General features: G+C 38.6%; 1 long non-coding RNA gene across 1 annotated transcript; it reads right to left on the bottom strand.

The window, feature by feature from the left end:
• Positions 1-7,141: 7,141 nt before the first annotated feature.
• On the bottom strand, positions 7,142-7,586 carry LOC141609062 (uncharacterized). Its single transcript, XR_012527176.1, has 3 exons — positions 7,447-7,586; positions 7,294-7,367; positions 7,142-7,207 (listed from the first exon to the last, which is right to left on the bottom strand). It is a non-coding gene; the product is annotated as an uncharacterized LOC141609062 (long non-coding RNA).
• Between the last annotated feature and the right edge of the window lie 17,581 nt (positions 7,587-25,167).

A 25,167-nucleotide genomic window follows, 5' to 3' on the forward strand; every position in this document is an offset into this window, starting at 1 on the left:
TTCGATCCATGATGAGTCACACGGTAGTGCCTGATTCATTATGGGGTTATGCTCTTTTGTCACCGCTCTTATACTTAACCAAGTCCGACTAAAGTCACGACAAGACTCCATATGAAATGTGGAGGGGAACGGTCCCTAACTTGTCCTTTATTCGGGTTTGGGGCTGCGAGGCTTATGTCAAGTGGAGACACGAGGATAAGCTCGGCCCGCGATCGGTCAAGACATACTTTATAGGTTATCCAAAAGGAACATTTGGTCATTACTTCTATTCGCCTACCGAACATCGAGTTTTTGTTGCGGCTAGTGCGACGTTCTTAGAGAAAGAATTTCTCGAGAACAAGACAAGTAATAGAACCTTCGAGTTGTCGGAGGTTCCAGAACCAACAACCGAGGAACAGATAGAGGAAGTTGTTTCTCCAACTGATGATACGGTTAATATTCCTGAGGAACCTAGGAGGTCGGGTAGAGTCTCTAATCCTCCGGACAGATACATTGGTATGGTCGAGGAGAATGACGTTTTACTCCTGGAGAGTAATAAACCCACTACCTATAAAGGTGTCATGACCTGTTCCGACTCAAAGCTATGGCTTGAAGCCATGCAATCCGAGATGGACTCCATGTATGAGAATAACGTATGGAATCTAGTTGATTTACCTAATAAGGTAAAACCTCTACAGTGCAAATGGCTTTACAAAATAAAGCGTTCTGTAGACGCGCAACCAGATACCTATAAGGCACGACCAGTGGCAAAAGGTTTCACTCAAGTGCACGGATTGCATTATGATGAGATTTTTGCACCTGTAGTCATGCTACGTTCCATTCGGACAATCTTAGCGATTGCCGCCTTTCATGACTATGAAATTTGGCAAATGGATGTAAAAACCGCCTTATTAAACGGTTATTTGGAGGAAGAATTGTACATGGTGCAGCCCGAAGGTTTCATAGATCCTGAACATCCTAAGAAAGTATGCAAGCTTAAGCGTTCCATTTATGAACTTAAGCAAGCTTCTCGGAGTTGGAATCATCGTTTCGACCAGGTGATAAAAGAGTATGGTTTTACTCGATCGGTCGAGGAACCATGCTTATATACCAAGTCGAGTGGGAGTAAGATTGTATTCTTGATATTGTATGTCGATGACATACTCTTGATTGGGAATGACATTCCTCTCCTATCTTCGGTTAAAGGATGGTTGAAGAACCATTTCCAGATGAAAGATCTGGGTGAGGCACAACGCATTTTGGGAATCCGTATCTACTGAGATAGATCACGACGGACGTTATCACTTAGTCGAGTCTTATTTGGATAAGATTCTTGAGAGGTTCAAAGATGACCAACTCCAAGAAGGGGAACCTTCCAATGACGCGTCCGGGATGCAATTGAGCAAGTCTCGATCACCCACGACGTCTGAAGGGATTGAGCGCATGAGTCGTATTCCTTATGCATCCGCAATAGGATCAATCATGTATGCCATGATATGCACACGTCCAGGCGTGGCATATGCATTGAGTATGACGAGTCGGTACCAAAAGAATCCAGGTGAAACACATTGGATAGTCATTAAAAATATCCTCAAGTACCTACGGAGGAGTAAGGATAGGGTATTGACTTATGGAGGAGATACTAAGCTATGCGCAATCGATTATGCAGATGCTAGCTTCCAAACGAATCGAGATGATTAGAAATCTCGGTTTAGATTCGTTGTTACTCTTAATGGTGTCTTTGCGGTCACCGGAATAGTTCCAAACAGGAAGTTGTAGCAGATTCTACTACTGAGCCATTGAAATATGCTAAGCATGGAGGGCACGTTATTTCCATGATAATTAAACGTGTACCTGAGTTATAGTAGTTGATTATGAATTCGATACGTTATCTTTTTCATAAACTATTTATAACTTCATCGTTTTTATAATATTTTGTTTTTCATGTGGATTGTACTGACAACATTGAACGCCACAAAGTGAACTGAATTACATTATATTTGTTTTTGGTCCGTAATCGCCAATGTGAGCTGATAACTCCGGCTATTATATTGTGCAGTCGATTGATGGTGGGTTCAACGAGCCATAAGTCAAACGGTTGACAGATCGATCACAAATGCGAGATTATAACGATACCTCGTAGGACAACTTTTTGTGACAACGTAATGGAGTCCTAAATGTTTAAAAACATTCGGTGCCAGGTCGTGGATAGGACATCCATTGTGTTCCTAGAGTCGATTCTTTTGACTATCGATTGTCTCTTGAGATTAAGGCGCTTTTGGGTGACTTTGGTTTCTTTCTCACGATCTGCAAATGAATCGGAGGCTAAGTAGATTTTTTCTGGGTCATTTCATACTGTGCTTAAATCTGCAGGATTCGAGTTGAGGAAAATATCCAACCCTTATCAGGTATAGTTATTTATCAGGGCCACTCGAGGAGTTGTAACTGAAATGCATGGCCATGCTCGAATGATGATTCGTTTATCAGTTAAGTTACTCTCTAGTCGGGGAAACCACTCTTGATGATGATCGCTTGTAAAATACGACCTTTGTGAATACGGATTTGCAAATTGTTTTACATTGAGTGGGAGAAATTTTAGGATATGAGAATCGGTTATCGCACATACACTTGTGAGGACAAGTGGGAGTTTGTTGGAGCTTGTGTCCTCCACAAATTAGTGTGATAACATTTGTAAATCTCTTACAGGTTCACAAGGGTATACTTCGTATATTTAATCAGTTGATTAACGTTTACCTAATAACGGTTGGCTTGCTAGAAAGTTTGACGTTATTATCATACAGATGGCGGTGATCAACTGGTCCCTAAAGGTCACACCTATAGGATGTGTTTGAGAGATGTGGTTATAGAAATATAATCACATTGATGCCTAATATGACTAAACAGTTAGTCAATGTGTTGATGAGACAATTATTTAATGAAGATTAAATAATATTAGTTGAGACGAATTAACTGTCAATTCGTAAATTGAATATAATAAGTTATATTTAATTAAATGTATGTAATGTTAGCTTGGACGAATTAATCTGTTAATTCGTAATTAAATGTAACCGGTTATATTTAATATCAACAAGATGAATGTGTCATAGTGGTAATAGTGAGGGTACACAAACCAAGATGTCATGGGTTCGATCCTCACTAGATGACAATTTAACAACATTTTATATATTTTTGGAATAACCAAAATAAGGAAATAATACTCCTTATTTCGGTTATATGGGCCGAAAATAAGGAAGAAAATATCTACCCTATTACTAACCTAATTCACGGTTTAAGTAGGTGAAGGGGAGATGATTTTATAACCTAATTTTTCTACTCATTCTCTTGCCTCCTCTCATCAGTAAAAAACACAAAAACCTAAACTTTTACAGAAAATTTTGGGTCGATTCTAGCATAATCAAAAGGGCATATCTCATATCGTCTTGGGTGCAACTGATAGGCGAATATCTACTTTGATATTGTTCTTAGGCCGTATTTGCTAGGACCGAAGGTTATTTCTGAATCCTTTACTTTTGTTTATGTATTTTATTTTATGACTAGTGATCGTTTTCATTAAATTCGTTATAATCCTTTAATAATAAGGGAAGTATACAGATTATTTCCCACACGGCAGCCACCACGGCCTGCAACTACAATAACAACACGACAACAACAACAACAACAACAACAACAACAACAACAACAACAACAACAACAACAACAACAACAACAACAACAACAACAACAACCTGCAACAACACAAACCCGCAACACCATATACGACCACCCTGATGAGTGCATTTTATATAGTCTTTCTAAGCCTTATTTGCACGCATTTCTATGCATATTACGTAGTATTAAGTTACAAATGTCCCCCGAATTGTCTACTTTGGTTTCTCTTGTCCTATTTGCAGGAATGAACCAAAGAGAAGCGGAATCAAGCTTAGAACATGTTCCTATGCATGCATTTAGGAGATGAGTTGAGTCGGAGCTTGGAAACTACTATTTGGTGATGCGCGTAGAAGTAAGGTAGCTAGGCGAGCAAAGGAAGAGCTTCAGATTACTAATGTCTACTTTGAAGAGCCATATATCGAGTTTTACAACTGATAATCAAGTGATTCAAATTGTAAATGAAAGCTTATCCTGTTAGCTTTCCAAAGCCACCAAAAACGCTCTATTTACCCAAGTAACGAAGAAATAGCGACCATTTGAAGTTCAGTGCGCAAAGCAGGAATTACGCGCTGAACATTGCTCGATCGAAGACTTAATCTACTCGATCGACCCCTTAATCCACTCGGTCGACCACCTAATCTACTCGATCGAGAGGTGGCAAATTGATGTTCCTCGATCGAGTAATTTTTGTGCTCGATCGAGAGGTTTTTGCTAAGAGTTACTCGATCGAGGAGTTCTAATGTCCTCGATCGAGTACTTTTCTATCTGACGTAAGATTTTAATATCTTTTTATCGTCTTAGGTCCAATAAATATCTCTCACATAAATAGGAGAGACTTAATTAGGTTTAGGGAGCTTTTTATCATTTTTCCTCTACTCTTTATACTGTTCGACGTTACACTGCTCTTTATTTTCCGGATCTCAACCTTTGTAATTTCTTTTCTCTCTTTTATGTTAACTAGTTGTTGCGCCGCGCCCTCCCGGGCGCGGAGCCCCAATTTGAACAACCTTTTATAAAATCCCATCAAAAATACCGTGTAGGTGACGTGTGTAAGGAATATAGAAGAATGAGTTTGTGAAAGCTTAAGTTTTATTAACCGTGTAACAAGGTATATATACAAGAGTGTAAAACCCTAATTAGCCTAGGTAACCTAGATTACAAGATAACTATAATACAAGATATTATATGCAAAGATTATTCTAGATGATACAAAGATATGGAGAATAATATGGTTAGTCAGGATTGGGCTTATCAACGTGCGTTGTGTATAGAATAGTTTGCGAATTATTTTGCCAATCTGGGTCAACCATGTAGCGGTCATATTGGCAGCGTAACTGCCTTATTGTGGGTAGGCATCGTCGCATAGGAAGAAAGTCATAATAAAGGTATGAATATACTCCCTCCGTCCCGGTCATTTGTTGTCCTTTGGTTTTGGTACAAAGACCAAGGAAGGAGGAGAGGGACAATTACTAAATGACATGTGGATAAAATTGAGTGTGAATGACCAAATTGTTCATTAAATGCAATCCTAAAATAGAAAGGACAACAATTGACCGAGACACCTGAAAATGGAAAAAGACAACAAATGACCGGGACAGAGGGAGTACATGATAGATAGGATTATGAATTTATGACGGGACAAAGTAGGGAATGTATATAAGGAGAACAAGGTAGTTTATTAAAATAAATGTGGATGCTTCTTGGATTTCGTGTGGTAACCATGCATAAATTGGGTTTATCTTGAGGGACCATAACGGTATGTGGACGGGTGGCGGATGGAAGACTATTTTTGCTGAAGACCCTTTATGTGCTGAGTTGATTGCTATCCGGATTGCCCTCTGTTACTCCTTGGAAGCGGGCCGGACCAATGTCATGCTTGCTACTGAGTGTGCGCAAGCTAGCAATCTCATTACCTTGGACATTGTGGAATCGTCTCGACTTACAAACCTCATATATAATTGCATGGCGCTAAAGGATCGCTTCCAAGCTTGCAAAATTTCCTTCGAAGATAGACGAACTAACCTTATTGCAGATATGTTAGCAAAGCATGCTAGGCTATGCATGGATGATAGTGGAGCCCTCCATGTTTTGAACAGACCACCGCAATGGATCGCTCACGCGAGTCACGCCTTATTAGTAGAAGCCCTCTAGTCGCATATTTTTTCCCTACGTTATTGTGTTGTTTCTTTTTTATTATATGTTATGTCCCTAGATTGTATCTCCCTCGTGTTTTTTTAGCTTTCTTCCTTGGATTTCTGCTGGTAGGCGGTTCTATTTTGTGGTTCTTATTGGTAAGCCTGCATGATGGCATCTTGAAATCCTTGATTTTCTTTTACCTTTCTCATCCGCAAGGATGGTATAGATTGATTTTCGATCAATCTAATTTCTTTACCTTAGCACACACAAAAAAATCTTTAATTTTTCTTTTACCTTTCTCATCCGCAAGGATGGTATAGATTTATTTTCGATCAATCTAGTTTCTTTACCTTATCAAAAAAAAAATGATGGTATGCTATGTAGATTTATTTATGTCCCTTTTAACCAAAAAAAATGTAGTTTTACAGAAAAATTAGTTACTTATACACAATATATAGGGTACATCTAGTAGCTATATGTTAATCCGTACTAATTATCTGCTACTGCCAGGAATTAGCTGTTTTTTTTTGCTTCCGCTACTGCCACGAATTTGGTATTGTGAGTAATATGGTACGATTTTGAAGTAAACGGCAAGAACCATACAATGTTCAGTACGTCATGGATACTCAGAAAGCATTGTAAAGGTGCACGATACAACACACGGTAGTAAAACACGTCATGAGTATTGCAAGTATAAATAGGCGCGGCTTTTAATACTGTTACCATCGGTAAGTATTGACATACAAACGACCTGCCTCCTACTCACCAACTAACCTGTAGCTCAAGGAGAAACAGTACAAGGAGAATGAAAAGTTGCTAGAAAAGAAGATAATGTGCACACCGAGAAACTATACTAACTTTAAAAAATTATGAACCTCTCCTCCTAGGACATTCCCGCATGTGGATAGAAATTTGCACACCAGATGAAGCTTGTTTAACCAATAAGCCCTAGTAACGGTCTTGAGAGTTGTAATAAATATGAGAATCTAGTTAACATCCAAAGCATCCAATAGGTTGTCGTCAAACTTGAGTTTCTGCTCGAACTCGGATATAATGCTGCAAAAACAATAGTAAGATTCTTGTTATTTAAACCAATAAGTACATATGAGACGATCAACAAGTGAAGCATGAAAAGAATAAATACATGTATAACAATCCTACGACACACGATAAACACATTTCTATGTAATAAATCGTCTTAGAAACCTCTAGAATATTTCTTATTCTTGGACAATAAAGGAAGATTTTGTTCGGGGGAGAAGAAAAATAAGAAAGCGTCGCGATTTTTAAGTTTCCTAATAGAGTTTTATATAGCATCTCATATCCTCCCTCTTCCAAGCTTGGTTTTCAAACTAACTTTTCAATAACCATAGTTAGGCGTATAATATAAATAAGGCAAGCTTTCTGCTTGTGTACCCTGAGCCTGTGCAGAGAAGAGAAGCATTAAGAGAGATACAATACTTAAAGAACCCAATCAGAAAATTAAGAACACAAAATGACCAAGCTCACCATATATTGCACATCTGCACCATCTGAACCAAAAACACTATGTTGTTCATTCCATTCACCAGATGATTCAAACCCTGCCAATTTAAGATAAAGGAACATGAGACCCATGCAATATGGAACAATTTCACACATACAAGGACAATGACACATTACCTGAACAATAATAGCCATAACCCGTGGCAGGAGGATAGTATAAGCTTGGATCAACGGTATATGCTGACGTTCTGTCGATGTTCATGGTTTCTATATTTGCATAGAATGGACTGGGCAAACGTGGGTTAAGTTCAGAACCTTGCAACTAAGAGACAACACAAGATATATCAAAGTTAGAATAGTTACTTGTACAGAAACAATTTCAAAGAATAAAATGAGCCAGTAAAAATTCACAGTTCCAATAACAAGAATCTAAAAAAGGTTACCATATAGAGGTCGGTAATCCCATTATCCTGGATAATATACATCTCATATAAAGGACTGCTACCCTAGAATGGAGTAACAATAGTATTAGGGAAGCATACATGGAAATACATGGAATATCAAGGGAACAATAAACTAACCAGCAAAAGTAGCATAAAAGCCTTCTAGAATTACAGAAGTCTACTTCCATGACTAATGGAAACATAGCTAACGCAAGTCGAACCCTAACCTCTCGTTGCCATTTCAAAGTATTTACCATTGCACCAACATAACATTACTGCCGGTTTCCTAATGTAAAATCTAGATAACAATTTTCAATGGGGGTTCAATTGGACCCCATGAAACCCCATTGAAAAACGCCACTGATTGTTTGGCTTATCATAGGAAGATGAAATTCCCATGAACACTAATAAATTGATATGAATTAACAATTGGTGCGAATTGGATAAAGATATTTGGTTGCGACAATGGAATCAATTGCAATTCATGAGTGATTTTCTAGGTCATATAAGAATTAGAGTTCCAGATGAATTTGGAAACGATTCCCAATTCCTAAGATGTTCAATTCACAATAAATTAGGTAGGCAACCAAACAAACACTAATAGTACGGAGTACAAGTGCACAATTGCATCCACCCAAACCTAACAAAACAAATTCAAACTGACAGAACTTGATACAACTTGGTAAACTAAATAATTCAACTTCTGTACAAATTACAAACATGCTAATTTCATCAAGTTCAGCAGAGATAATGCTGAATTATCTGCAATTTAAAAAAAAAACCATAATAAATCGCAAAATAATTATATAAGGATAGAACAGAAAAATTGAGACATACCGATGAAGGATAGAGAGGCGAAAGAGTCTTAATCGACATTTAATTAATTGATTGTATGATTATTGTCTATCAAATATGAAGATAATAATTGAGGAATTGAAGATGAACACAAAACAAAAAAAAACCCTCGAAAAATAAATTAAAAAAGAAGTTGAAATAGGAGAAAAGGAAAGAGAGACAGGGTGATGAGAGTAATAGGAATCACTGGAGAGATAAAAAGAACGAGGAAGTCTCTTTTGACACGGTTTAGATATCCAATATCCATATCACGAAAGAGCTTAATATTCTGCCTCATCAGATTTGATCATTCTAGAAAACAACAATAAATAGGCTGCTAAATCACTCTCCTCTTAGGAGTTATGGGAAAATTCCCTCCTAATTAAATGGTAACCAAAACACAAATCTACGAATAACCCATTACGATCTCTTGAGGAATACAGATAACTCGCCCCTTTAACCCGACATAAGAATAGCCAACAACAAAATTACTTAAGAACAACAATAATAGCCTGTTAAATCGCTCACCTCTTAGGAGCTTAGGAGAATTAAGAGCATCATTCACTAATTAAATGAGAGCCAAAACTTGTAGATATTTACACACAAAGACGACAACACTAATCAGAAGACAAGTAGAACAACAAACCATTACGACTGCTCCAAGAATTTCACATTTGTTGACCGAGAATTCCCAAGCAAATAGAACTAACACCAACAGCAAGGAGAGAAAGACCGTAAATTAAACAAATCAAAAAATTTAGCAACAAATATCGTTCTGATTCACTAACCTTTCAAAAGCACTAAAAGCAATTCCAGCAAACCCCGAATTTGAAGGAGAACATAGTAAACAACAAAGGGAATCACCTAAGAATCAACTAAAGATATATCAAACCAAGATTATTGATGATAAAATCAAAATAAGAAAGCTGCAAAACTATTGACCATAAAAATGGAAATAGGATGAGACTCTTTCACAAAGTAACGAACAAAAAATAAGGTAAGATGAGATACCCGAGAAGGCGCTGGTTTGTCGAATTGGAGCTGAAGGAAACCACTCAGGTCGAATCACCGGACTCAATTGTTGCAATAAGCTGCACAATTTAGCAAACAAACACAGGTTTATAAGTAGAAGGCCAACGGAGAACAAAAAACAAACACCTAATATCGTGAAAAAAAACGTCTGGACAAATGTGGAAGCTCATTAAAGGAAACCGGACAGCAACCTGCAAATACTCAGTTCGGTAGCAAAAAAAAGAGGGGCAAACGGTAATGGGACACGATAAAATGAGCAGGGAGACAACTGGAGAAAAAAATATATTGCTGACCTTTTTAGGAGAATTAAACAAAGCTCCAACTTGAGAAAAAGTTATATTGCTGACCGCACTTCCAGCCCCAATAAATAATTGGCTTAGAAATCAAAAACACAATAGTAAACGACAAGGAGAAACATGTAGACAATTGAACCTCTAAAATGAAACATACAACCAACTGAACAATCAAACGAGCTAAATAAAACATCAAACTACACAAACAGTAAAGATACACAATACACCAACAATAAGGAAAGTGAATACCTCGAAACCAGCAATAAATTGATAGGCAAATCGCTTGCCTTTACCTTTTAGAATCGAATCAGAAGTTGGAAAAGATTCCAGCCCCAGGAGCATCTCCATGGCTCCAATCAACTGACTAAAATACGAAAATTAGAAAGAGAAAGAGGTTAATAATCTAATCTAATATAAAAAGGGAGGAGGGAAGAGAGGGGGGCTAATAAACAACGAGACAAAGGAAAAACCCAGGAAACGATGAGTAAACTAACCAACAACAACAAGAAGAATAAGATAGATAATGGAAATAAGGAAAAACCCCGATAAAAGAAGAGTAAACTAACCCAAAAAGGATAAAGGAAGTCGTGTATGGCCCAGAAAAAATCAGTCGCAGGCATCATTAGCAGCACCGCCATCGTAAAAGTTGGATGAGATTCCAAACCCAAAAGGTGATTCGACATGTCAGAGGCCGGCTAAAAGACACCCTGGCAATTTGTAAGCTAAGGGTTGAAGTCTATGGTTGTAAAGTGTACCACTTAGAAATCTAGAAAAGACATGTTGATCCAGCACGAAAATACCCAGTGTCAACAGGCTAAAATATATATGCAAGTGACTAACCAGCGAAGTACATCGACCTGCCACTCATAGCAAGCACCGCGTCAAAATCCATTCTTCCCTTATTCATATTAACAACCTTAACAAACGTTGAATCCCAGCATGTTCCCAACCATATTCGGTTCCTATATCAAAATGAAACTCAGTGGTTAAACCAAAAAGCAGCAGAGATAAGCGAATATTCATACATTAGTGTCGGTGACCCAATCACCATACTCAGCAACGACACCTCATACCTCTTACCATTACACACACCAAGTATTGTTGCAGCAATTAAAATGAGGCTCAATTACCGCCTTGTACTCCCGATCTCCAGAATTAACGACAACTGCAATTAGAACAACAAAGAACAAAATTTAGAACCTTAAAATGAATACAACAATACTAATAGTGACACAGTAACAAGAATAAAGCAGTAAAGGCAATGATGATTATAATAACAATATTTTCCGCCTCAAGCCAATCCCCAACAGCAACCTCATGCCCCGTAAGCAAATACCCGGAAATCCTATACTCAAAAACAATGAAGAGTTCGACAGCCACACATCCCCCACCATCATCAGTCACCACCACAACCACAACCACAACCACAACCACAACCACAACCACAACCACAACAACAAAAACAATAATAATAAGCTCCGAACAAAAACGCTGAGACTAATAAACTCCGAACAAGGACGAGCAACAATGAATAATAACAATAATAATCTAAACTATTTGCATGTTTAGATCAAACAACCAAGAACAACCAATATCCAACAAAGGAATCATTATAACATCCTAACAAAAATAATAATTAAATCAAACTAAAATGAAATTTGGAGGAAATCCCTTGAAGGGGATCATCGATTTTTCGATTTGGGTGAGATCTAGAGTTTGCTTACAGAGAAGCATTGAGAGAGTGGATGAGAATGAGCGGGTTAGAAATTGGTTGTGAGTTAAGGAGAAATGGAGGGAGGGGATCAAAAGTGAAAATCAAACGGCAGAGGGGAGACTTGGTTGTGCACTATTCATTGCTAAAGTGCAGCCAAGTTCTCTCTTTTAAAAGGTAAGGATTCTTCTTTGCACATCTCTTTTTACCATGTTTGTTCTTGTTTTATCTTTCGTTGTTGTCTTACTTGTTATCATGAGTAGCTAGATCCCTTGTGTTAGGATATAGGGGAGCCATGGTGATATCAATAAAAGATGGTTGAGGAAACATAAAAGTAAAAGATAAGAACTCGTTGTTATGTTGCAGCAGCTTTTCTTTAAGAATATTTTCCTTTGATATCAATTAATCTTTTAATTGCCTTATTTTGATGAGATTTTTAAATAAAGGGGGTGAGATCAGGAACCTATGTTTTCCAAGTCCTCCAAGCACTCCCAGACAGATTGGGTATTAGTAAAGAATAGAGAAATACAAAGTAAACACTTTGCTTTACGACCCATTAAAAGGAGAAGACTTCAACCCATCCTGAACTCGCCACAATCTAGCTCCCAAAAACAGTACAAATGTAGGCCCAAAATAGACCACGAACAACCATGAACGACCTGCACAGAGTGACTCAAGAACAATCCACTTTCCGATTAAAAACGGCCCCGGAATACACAGCGAAACTGTCCCAACTAAAACAGTCCTAAATCAGCCTGCTCAACGCATTTTAACAGTCCCGAAAATGTCCTAAAGTACCTGCCAAGCGGACTCCAGGACAATCCCAATTTACTGCACAATACCGTCCTAAGACCACTCACTTTCAGCACTCGAAAAACACAAACATCTCCAAACTAGTCTAAATGAAGAGCGCATAAAAAAAAATCTAGTTTAAACATTATTTTGAGACGGAAATTATCAGACAAATGAGAAAAATATAAAGGATCAAACTTTATCAACAAGAGCACATAAATCGACATATAAGATGGAATTTCGACATTTTGTCGAGTAACCTATCACCGTTACCTTAAACGCTCCTCATTCTTCGAATAAATGGTCCACAAGGCACGGGCCTCACTCCGGGTCTTCGAATCCTTCATAAAAGGGCAAGAAAACGGAATGAAGAAGCTAAAAGACAACACTTTTATAAGACGGCGAAAGACGAAACCACTACAAAAAGGAGACTTTCTTACCTTGAAAGAAGGAGGAAGGAAAGGGGAAGAGAGTGGTACAAAAATTACGGAATTTGGTCGAGAAATGGGCCGGGATCTGAGGTCGAATGTCGACGGAAATGGAGTTTTGAAGGTTCTGTTTGATTTTTTTTTTGTGTTTGCAGATTGTTCCAAAGAAGGAACTGAAATGAAGGGGGGTACTGGGTAGGGACGGGATGATGTAATAATAATAATAATAATAATAATAATAATAATAATAATATTTAAAAGAGTGTAAGAGAGGTAGGTCAGTTTGTTGTCGATTTTTGGTTGGTCCGAGTTAAAGCAGATACAAAGTGAAATGTGACGGTCTATAGCTAGACGGAATAATGTCTCGAGTCGATATTAACTTAAGACGGAAACTAGTATTATTACTGTCACCATTATTATTGTCCGACCAAAATATGTATACATTTATTCTTATATAAATTATGCCTCAAGATTATAATTTAATAATACGTATTTTTATAAAAATGAGATTTTATATAATACGTTTATAAAAATCGTGTTTGACATAAAATTAATTAAATTGAATAATTCAAAATATATAATAAAGTGATTAAACGGTTTAATAAATTTTAAATGTCAAAATGGGAAATTCACGGGTGTTACAATCACCCCAACTTTTAAATGTCAAAATGGAGTAGATGCCGACCATACCGTTGAATCGTATCTTATATTTTTCTATCGATATAATAAATATTTTTCGGATGTAAATAATATTTGAAGCATGCACGTGGTCATAAGACTTCAAAGATATTTCTATGGGAGGGTTGATGGAGAGGTCTAGAAATAATTTGGAGATGACTATACTGAGGTATTGAGTTTACAACCTTATAAGGCGTCATTGAAGATTTTTCCATACGGAATTTATTATATACGGATGGCTTCAACTTTTAATATTTTAAAAACTCACTTTATTATATTGCGGAGTAAAACACACGTATATATAATGAGTCGTCTTTGTCATTACTCCGTTATCAAGTTTCTCAAAATTAGTAGCTACCACATTGTCACTTGCAGGATTCGATTTAAAAAAATAGACCAAAGTTGTCAAAGAAATAAGGTATTAACTAACTAATTTCTATGTATTTCAAGACTGTATATTTTTAAATAGATCAACAACTAATTGCTCGAACAAATGTTAACAATACGATAAAAATACCAAAACTAAAACAGATAAACCCGTGAATTTCACCGGTCACAAACCTAGTTGTTATCTTATGTTGTGTTGATTCTTGGAGAATGGTTGGTTTCAGAATTGGTTGTGAGACATGGTTGTAGAGGAGACGTAAGACGGTTGGGAGACCGTTTTGCGCTTGAGTCACCTTTTGGAGCTTCTCACTCCAAGAGGGATGTGCACATTGAGGACATGAGTTTGGAGGGACCTGTGTGGTTGAGACACGACGTCTGACAGGGGATCTGAGTCGCTCTCGGGCCCGGTACCGCGGACGTGTTTCGAGTACCTAGTTGTGGTGTGGTGTCATGGGCGTGTCTCTGACATCGAAGTGTTGGAGGTGGACACTTGAGTTGGGTGTTTCATTGTTAATAGCTTTCAATTGCATATTCATATATAATTTAACATGGTAGTAGATCATCCATGAACATTTGTATTGTTAAAGCTAACCTTGTGTTTTAAAATGTCTGGTGAAACATATGGTGATTTCCACCCATATGGTGTAATACCTGGATATTTTTGGGACTCGCAAAGGAACCTTGGGATGCGAGAGAGGAGCCTCGGGTTTGATGAGTCTACTCGGGAGTGAAGTATAACTATAAAGTGGACCGAGTATAACCTATACTAGACTTAGTGAAGTTGTTATAATGTTCGCCTATAGAAGGGTCGTCTTAAAACTGTCATAACTTGAGATTTAGACATGGTATTGATGTGATTCAAATTGGACATGAGAGCTTGTTCTCTTACGATTCCAACGATAGGTCACACTCCAAAATGACCAAGAAACGAGTGAGATATGACTGTTTTACGAAAACTGATCATTGCTGAGAACTACGTTGTTCTCGACAGAGTGGATTGAACACTCGACCGAGTGAGGGTCACTCGATCGAGTGGACTCGGCACTCGATCGAGTGCACTCTAAGCAGACGGGTTTTAAATCCGCAAACCTCTCTTCTCCTATTTCATTTCTATCTTCTCCCTTATTTCTCCAAACTCTCTCTCTTCTCTCTAAAACCCTCACAAACACCATATTAGGGGATTCAAGCTTGGATTAGAGGATTGCTCACCTTCTCCTTCATCCTTTTGCCTTGTAAGTTGAGATCTACCCTTTTTTTAATCTTATGAACCCTAACTTTTGGGGGTTTTTAATTGGGTTGATTAATTAGTACTTATTGTTAATATATGGTTAATTAGTGGGTAATAATAAGGGGTTTTGTGTTGTATTAGAGTATAAGGTGATTTTTTAAAGTTATTATATGATTTATGTAGGATGTGGCGGCTTTATGAGATGGATACTTGGTGATTTCGACTAGCTTATGGATTATGCTAAAATGTAGGTTAATCCTACTCGGTTTCAATAAGTTTGGATGATTGTATGTGTCATTAGTATGTTGTCATTACATTATAACATGATTGTTGTGGTTAGTCATTGGTGGTCTCATGTTGTTGTTGAGAATCCATGATAACATGATAATGAGTAGTTAATGTTTGTTGGTAATTGAGGATTTGGGTGAGTCTCATATGTGTTGGTGATGCATTGTAACATGATATTGGATTGTGATGACTCGAGGAGTCGGTATTTGACATATAAAGTGGTATCTTGCATTTATTATGTTTGTCATGTGTATTGGAGAATATGACGGCTTGTGATTGATTGGTTATTGTTGAGGAGACGGAAGTCAGTTGGGAGACCGTCTTCCGCTTGGGTCGCCTTTTGGAGCTTCCCACTCCAAGAGGAATGTGCACATTAATGACTTAAGTTACCGAGGGACTCGTTTAGTTGAGGCACGACGTCTAATAGGGGATCCGGTTGGCTTCCGGACCCGGTACATCTGGGCATGTCCCGGTACCTTTGTGTGAGGTGTGGTGTCGGGGGCGTGTCCTTAACACCGGTGGTTGTGGGTACGTCTGGGCGTGTCCCTGTACTGATGTGGTTGTGTGTCTTATGTTTATCATGTCATGTCTTATGTTTATTTATTGAAACTTGCGTGTTGTGTATCTGTGTAATTGTCACCTGTTTTCGGGGTGGCCTGTGTCGATCCATATGATATTTCCGATCATATGGGGAGCAGGTTGAGTACAGGTTGTTTTGGTGTCATGTGGGAGACGGGACGAGCCTTGGACTTGGAGCCGAGTGTCATTTCATTAGAAGTGTATAGTAATCATGAGTTGTATAATTTATTTCATTTATTCATTTATGGTTATGTAATCCATTAAATACTTTATTTATATTTAATTGTTTCTTAATTGCAACTCCGATTTCACCACCTCGGGAAATCGAGACGGTAACATTTCCTAATTACCTTGGCCGGGTAAGAAGGGAATGTTATATATGGGGAGCATATGAGCAGTGTTGACAGGTAGGCTTTGCATATAGTGACTCAGAGGCTTTGGGGAGCGGTCTTCACTTGTAACGCGTCTTCACTTTTGTTACTCTAGCTTTTTGACATTAAACTCCTTTGATTCATGATGGTTTGTATAATTGGGGTAGCCTTGTGCACACCTTAACTTGTAGTACTTTATTCAACTTAACTACTTGGTATTTTATGGCATGGACTTAAACCGTTCGTATTAAATTGCTTTACCGTCGTTGTTTGCACTACAAGCTTGGGAAACCAAGTCTTGTGACACTCTCATGGGTGAGGATTGCAAGGATCCAGACTTATTGAGATGTTACAAAGTGGTATCAGAGCGACGATTTTGGAGCCTAAACTAATGAACTTAGGTGTGTCAATTTAAAATGAACCCTATTTGAGTTGTAGGGAACTCGAGGCAAGCTTCGGAGACGTCCCAAGGTTGTACTCTTGTCCTCTTAACTTGAGTTGGTCACAACGCGTGGGGTAATGAGACGTTCTTAGTGCATATGGTTGTTGCATATCCTTGTTTGATACTTGTGAAGTAGTTTCATGTTTAGTAGCACTTGATGTGCTGACATGGATATTTATAGTCAAGCTAATGAGGAACATGTTGGATGTTTTATGTGTGAGCATGTTGAAGTGTTAGTGTTGGTAATTTGTAAATAGAAAATGTAAATCACATGCTAATTATCATCATGTGTATATCGTATATCGCATCTATGCTTTTATTTTCCCATGCTTGCGTTTAGAAACATGCAAAATGTAACACTCCTCATTTTCAGCTAATTAAAAAACTTATAATTATATACAATACTGAGCCAAAAATAGAGAGGTATTATAATTAATATACAAAGTCTATTATTACAAATCCTTTTAAAAAAAATGATACAAATGAAATCAAAAACTTTACAAAGTATTAAAATGAAATATTGACTTGAAAATCCCTTTAAACCGCAGCGGAAGACTTAAAAACAAAACCAGAAGACAAAACGAAATTACCCCATTGACGAGTAGCCCAGAAGGGAGAAAACACGTCAGTCGGGGAGCTGAGTAACAGACAATACCTCAATATAAGCAGCTTAATTTTGGTCATGGCGTTGAAACAGAGATACGTAAAAATAAAAATAAACAGAAAGTATAATAAAAACACTCCCCGTTAACTAACGCATCCTCAAAGCTAATTCCATATTAGCTCTATAATATAATACACTCTCTTGTCCCAATAGTTAACCAAGTCTCAACTCACTACTCCGTCACACTCATTACTCTGTCACATAATATAATACTCCAAAGTCACATGTATCGTATTCTCATCGTCGGACCAAAGACTATGACAAGGGGTGAGTGAACTGGCGGGTAAGACTGCGAAACAATATTTCTATCTTAATATCGATTATAAACTCAAATAACTCAATAACCATGATCTCACTGCATCGTAAAATATAACTCGGCACACATTCCCCATAACTCATAACTCAATACCAGTAACCAAATTCTATCTAAATTTCTATAACACCCCCATACACCAAGGTACCTTACCAAGGACCACCCTAGTTTATAAAGGTGCTACCATCTCGGTTTCCCGAGGTAATTAGATAAAATAAACAATAATAGAACATATATTAAATAACTTTATAAATTACATCGTAGAACAGCGTGATAAAGATACAACCTAAACAACTGGAAGAACTACTAAACATGAATGTCAGCGATATCTACTTCGATAGCGTGATGACTCGATTCCCTTCCATATCCCGCAAGCATCAAAACTAGCCATACCTGCTAAACCAATTGCTTACCATCCCCGAATGGACCACTACAGTTTTGAAAACACACCATGGGGTCAGTTCACTGAACAATAAAGATAAGCAAATGCAACAAAGATAAACCAGCTGTTCTACCATACATCTCCAACTCCAAACCACATCTCATAACTGACTACACACTAAAGTGTGGGGGACCGCAGCCTTACCCACCTAAGCCTCGCTCATCACACGAGCGATAACCCATGTTCATTAATGTGTACATCCCCTCTTGTGGCAGGTTCCACAAAGGGCAAATCAAGGGCGTGAAGCCACTCCCGCAAGTGACTCCACTCAGCCGAGGACGCACCTCGCGAACATCATCAACAATCATCTCTACTCCAATACTCCATACTCCAATAAACCAACAACAATCAACCAACAATATCAATTATATCAATTAAATCACAACAACGCATCTTAAATCAATTATACAGTCAACTGAGTAGGGAAACCCTACCTTTTCGCTAATCCATGAAAGTGCGTCCAACAACTAGCCATGCAAGACTCTGAGGCGAATCCTACAAGTAGTAACCATACCCTATTACTAGACTACCCCAAAAACCTACTGAAAGATAACAACGAAGCGTAAACTTACCTTGAGATGCGGACCGAAGTCGGCAACGATGACATCCCGACTTGATGACTCAAAGCATGAACCATTCCCCCTTCTTGGGTTAGTGTCTAGGCTAGGTGAAGGAGTATAGAGGTGGGTGATAGGTAGGAGAGAGAGAGAGAGAGAGATTAGGGTTAGAAAGATAAAAGAACCGTCGAAAATGAAATAAGGTTTACGATATCGCGTTTTATAATATGCTTTAACAGCCGTGATACTCGGTCGAGTATAGTCATACTCGATCGAGTAAGCCCTATTCGGTCGAGTATACCCACTAATCGGTCGAGTAACCCCTACTAGGTCAAGTAAACAGTAGCGTAGGTCTCCTATCCTTTCCCATATCCCTTGCTACGGATCTCCCTTGGTCAAACGGTCAGTCAACAAGTCCTTAAACAGGGCGGGTATTACAGTCTTCCCCTCCTTAAAAGGAACTTCGTCCCACACCTCCCAACACGACGGATAAGGTACCTAAGGAAAGACCTATCGCTTCACGACGACGAACACCAAATAAGTTTAAGACGCATATGACATTAGGTTATAAACATCTTTTGACATAGTTTTGTCAATCACCGAATCACTATTCCGTTACTGTATACAACCACCAAGTTAATTACGTACCAAAGTTGAGCTTCAAAAGTACATACTACATAAGTTTATGATAACTTAGAGACTTTAAAGTTAAAACAAAGGTGAAACATTGAAGAACTTTGTCAACTTGTTAGGACTTTTACCGCGATGTTATCTACCCCTCTAAAATGGAACTTCGTCCCTGAAGTTCATTCCATCCATCAGACCAAACTCATATGTGCGTAAGGAAACAACAACCATAGAACATATATCACGTCGCATGACAATTACGACACGCCTGTAATGTAAGTACACAACCATCATATTCATGCAATTTAAGGAAAATAGGCACATGCAACATGGACACAGAGATGTAAATTGTACGTATGGGAACCATGATGATACCCTTACCATTCCTTCAACCCTTTTCGGTTCTTATATTACTATTATCGTCTCAACACCGATTCTGATCGTGTATCGTTACCATATAAGCAAGGTTCATATCTGATGCGTGCATTTTATATAAGGTTTTTACCCTATATTTACACACATTTCTATGTTATTTATGTAGCATCTAACTACAAATGTCCCCCGAATAGTCTACTTTGGTTTGTCTTGTATTATTTGCAGGTATGAACCGGAGAGGAGCATAATCAAGCCTGAACCTATCCCGTTTGCATGTATTTTGGAGATAGAAGAATCGGAGCCTGGAATCTGTCACCTAGGGATGCGTGAAATAGCTTCAGAAGATGTTTCAAGTTCATCCGTGCTGATACGGTGCAAGCTAACTCGATCGACTAACTTGACTGCTAAAACTGGTCGATCGAGTATCCTCTTATGCTGAGAACCCTCGATCGAGTACTTGCTCTGCTCGATCGAGAAGGGTGTTTGCTGAGTTCCTCGATCGAGTACCTGTTTTCTCAATCGAGATGTTTGACCTTTGCTTTGCTCGATCGAGTAGTTTGGTTTTACTCGATCGAGAGGTTTTTACCGATAGAATATTTTCTACGCAATCTTTAAGATTTACCTTTGGGATATTTTAATTTTAGTTTTAGAATAAATTAGAGGACGACAGAGAGAACGGGATCTATCCCTCTCACGCCTTTTCTTGCTTCTTTGCTCCTTAGACCTAAAAACTCTTTCTTGGAATTCTTTTGTATTGGGTACTTTCGATCCTTAACTTTAATTATTTATTATTGCAATTATTCTTGTTGTCATCTCCTTTCTCTATTGCTTTATTTCTTGTTCTCTTTAGTAATCGATTTCTAGCATTAGAGTTCATAATTTATCGTCTTGTTATCATGTTCAAGTTAATTGTTTCGTTTGTTATCATTAATTTCTCAACTTTCATTATGCATAGCTAATCTCCTTATGCTAGGACATAGGGGAGCCATGACAATTAGGAAGGTTAAGTTTAGGTGATTAGGCTTGACTAGAATTAGGTTTGTGTTGTTAATCACTGCATTTAATAGCAATTAGCTGCTTGAGTCGATGCATTTAGCTAGTTGATTTGATACACCTTGACCTAGATCGAAAGATTGGAAGGGGTAAGACCCGCAGTGTACATTAGGACATTCTAATGAGGGCGGAAGCTAAGTTAGTAATGTTTTAGGACGAATAGCGGACCGGAAGGACCTTTTCACTACCCTGTAGACCGAGTTCAAGCTGACCTTTGACCTTAGATTTGATCTCTAGAAAACCATGGTGAACCGACTGTCCTAGCTGTTTCTCTCTCTTTGGTAATTTCTTTAGAACTTATCGCTTGTCTCTTTCCTATTCCTTTTCTTCTATATCTCTGTAGTTTAGAATCAAACAAACAACCCCCAAGAAACGGTTACCTAGACAGACTTAGTTAGCATACAAAATTCCCATCTCCTCGTGGATACGATACCTGACTGCCTCTACTACATTTAATAGAGACCGGTTGGTTTTATTTTTGATAAGGTTGCGACAGCCGTGTCAAATTTTGGCGCCGTTGCCGGGGAGACAGTGTTATTTTGTTTGTTTTATATTAAGTTTGTCTCTAGTCTCAAGGAATTTATTCCTTGAGACAGTTCTCATATTTTTCTCTAGTGCTATAGCTGTTTTGCAAGTGATCCGTCCTAGAAGAGGGCACTGAAAGATCTGTTATTCTTACAATTTCATTTTCTAAAATGCCCAACATCGCTAGTAACTCGGAACCTACCGTAGACTCCTTACCCAAAGGTTTCCTACTTCCTACTACAGATGCTGGTACCTTTGGAATTAATCCATCATACATTCAGTTGGTTGAGAATAATCTTTTCAAGGGAGTAGCTGGCGAGGATCCAGGCAAGCATATGGAGTTGTTCACTGATTACTGTTCCGCCATTCCTTTAGTTGCTGGGGTGACACAAGATAGGGTCAAAGAAATTATTTTTCCTTTTTCTTTGAATGATGACGCCTGGGAGTGGTTGAGAGATTTGGATAGGGAAGCTGCTGGTGTGACTGACTGGAATTCTATGGCATTAGCCTTCTACCGAAGGTACTTCTCACCACAGCGCACCAACGCATTAAGAGGCCAAATCACTAATTTCACACAATTGGCCACTGAAGATTTGAGTGAAGCTTGGGCTAGGTTCAAGAAGCTAGTTCGCTCTGTACCTCATCATGGCTTCCAACAATGGTTCTTGTGCAACTAATTTTACAATGGGTTGTATGACGATCAAAGAGCCATTTTGGATGTTGCAGCTAAAGGAAAATTTCAGAAAAATACTGAAGACAATATGGGATGACATCTTATTGAAGACATGGCCATTTATGTAGCTGAGTATGGAAATCCCAGAGGAGGTAGGCAAATGAGCGAGAGAGATGGTGAATCCCCTGTAGCTGAGTCAGAAGTTCTTATTGTTAGGTGTGACAAGTCTGGGAGTCCGCCAATTTTGGATGATCAATAGCAGGTCCATGCTATGATTGAGCAAGATGTGTTTTGTGGTAGATGTGGCGCAGAGGGACATGATCCTATTACTTGTATGGCAGAAGTAGAGCGAGTCCATGCTTAACAACAATATAAGCAAGGAATTCCGTTCTCCAAATTTTATGAAGATATAGCCATATCGAGTACGTCTAGTCCTATCAGTTCAATGCCGCAGCAAGAGAATTCTTCTTCTACAAATATAGAGATAGCGGAGTTGAAATCTTTGGCACTTAAACTCCAGAAAAATGCAGAAGATAATGAGAATTCCATAGAGAAGTTGAAAGATCAATTCACACAATTTACATCCGAGCAAATGAATCAAGCAAATCCATCACCTTCTTGCGACCCGATTAATGCAATTAATCTCCGAAGTGGTTTTACCTATGACGGACCAATAATGCCGGATAATGTCGATTTACCTATTGATGGAAATCCGGAAACTGTTTTGGATGAGAAATTTGATGTTGATGCTGCTAAACCTCGTCAAAGTGCTCGATCGAGTGATATGGGTATTCGATCAAGCAGTTCTCCCTCTGAAGTTTCTCGATCGAGCAGTGCCGAAATTGACGAGTTCGATCGAGCAAGTCGTTCTCCTCGATCGACCAAATCCCAGGAGAAAAGTGCTCGATCGAGTGGTAAAAGTACTCGATTGAACACATTGAACACATGCAATGGCGAAGATGCTGTTTTGAAGTCTAAACATGCTGATGGATCATCTTCCTCCGCTGCGGAGATGCCACGTTTAGACAAAGGTAAAGAGAAAGTCGCAGACCCGCTTACTGTTACTAGGATTCCCTATCCGGGACGACTGAAGGATGCTAAGGTTGAGCGACAATTCGGTAAGTTCGTGGATGTGGTCAAGAACCTTCAGGTAACCGTCCCTTTTATCGAACTAATTACCCAGGTACCTTCTTATTTAAAGTTTATGAAAGATATTTTGATGCGTAAGAGAGAGCTTAGTGAGTTTGAGATTGTTGCTTTCATGGAAGAGTCTAGCAATTTAATTCTTAATAAAGCTCCACCTAAATTGAAAGACCCGGGTAGTTTTTCTATTACCTGTATAATAGGAAATGAAGTGATAGAAAAGGCTCTTTGTGATTTAGGAGCCAGTGTCAGTGTCATGCCTTACTTTGTTTGCAAGAAACTTAATATGGGTCACCTTAAAATGACTAATATCACCCTCCAGATGGCTGATAGATCGGTTAGACGACCCTTAAGTATCCTAGAAGACGGGCCTGTCAAGGTAGGCAAGTTCTTTATTCTAGTAGATTTTATTGTCCTAGACATAGCTGAGGATGCCCGGACCCCGATTATATTGGGAAGACCATTCTTGTGTACAGCTGAGGCTATTATAGATGTCAAACAAAGGCGTTTGACTCTTGCGGCGGGGGATGACGCTATCACTTTCAGTTTCCCTGGTACACTTGCTAGACCAACGATAGAGGATACTTGCTATTCAGTTGATATCATTGATGAGTCTATTTATGAGGTCTGGTCGGATTCTCTGGTAAGGGATCCACTGGAAGCTTTGATGTTGTTATATGAGTGTGCAGATAACCCGGAGAACAATGACGCTGTGTTGGATCTGCTTGAAGCTGCGATAGATGAGCGTGAACTCACCAACACCGAAGGAGAGAAGGTAAAACAGTTAGTAAACACTTCTTGCGCTATTGAGGTAAAGGTACCTGAGCGTAAGCCTCTTTCTTCTCATCTTAAATATGCATTTTTAGATGATACTGAGCAGTATCCAGTCATTGTTAGTGCTAAGCTTGATGATAAGCAACTAACTGCTTTGTTAGCTGTTCTTAAGAAAAACAGGAAAGTGATGGGTTATTCGTTGGATGATATTCAGGGCATCAGCCCTGATATTTGTATGCGCAGGATTGAGCTAGAAGAAAATCACAAGCCTTGCAGACAAGGTCAGCGCAGGCTGAATCAGAAGATGTAGGCTATTATGATGGCTGAGCTAATGAAGCTACTTGATGCAGGTATTATTTATTCTGTTGGTCATTCTAAATGGGTGAGTCCAGTTCAGGTAGTTCCTAAGAAAGGAGGAACTACCGTGGTTAAGAATGATAAAAATGAGTTGATACCTACTAGAGTTGTGACTGGTTGGCGGTTGTGTATAGACTATAGACAACTGAATGACGCCACAAAGAAAGATCATTTCCCCCTTCCTTTTATCGATCAGATGGTAGAAAGGTTAGCCTCTCATAAGTTTTTCTGTTATTTAGATGGGTACTCAGGGTTCTTTCAGATCCCTATTCATCCGGATGATCAGGAAAAGACTACTTTTACTTGTCCTCAAGGTATTTTTGCTTATTGTAAAATCCCTTTTGGTTTATGCAATGCCCCCGCTACCTTTCAAAGGTGCATGATGGAGATATTTTTTGAGTATATAGAGTCTATTATGGAGGTCTTTATGGACGATTTTAGCGTCCATGGGAGTGATTTTGATAACTGTTTGTCTAACCTTGATAAAGTGTTGCAGCGCTGCATTAAGGTTAATCTTGTGCTTAACTGGGAAAAGTGTCACTTTATGGTCAACGAGGGAGTTGTCTTAGGGCACTTAGTTTCTGATAGGGGCATCGAGGTCGATAAAGCAAAAGTGCAAGTGATTAAGCAATGACCTCCTCCTTTTAAAGTTAAAGGAGTGAGGAGTTTCTTTGGACATGATGGCTTTTATCGCCAGTTCATCAAGGACTTTTCAAAAATTGCTAAACCACTTACACAGTTGTTACTAAAAGATGCCTCATTTTTATTTACTGATGAGTGTCTTTCTACTTTTAACAAGTTGAAACAAGCCTTGATTTCAGCACCGATTATCCAGCCTCCCGACTGGGAGCTTCCATTTTAGATTATGTGTGATGCTAGTGACTATGCA

The sequence above is a fragment of the Silene latifolia genome, chromosome 10, assembly GCF_048544455.1.
Source record: "Silene latifolia isolate original U9 population chromosome 10, ASM4854445v1, whole genome shotgun sequence".
NCBI classification, from domain to species: Eukaryota; Viridiplantae; Streptophyta; class Magnoliopsida; order Caryophyllales; family Caryophyllaceae; genus Silene; species Silene latifolia.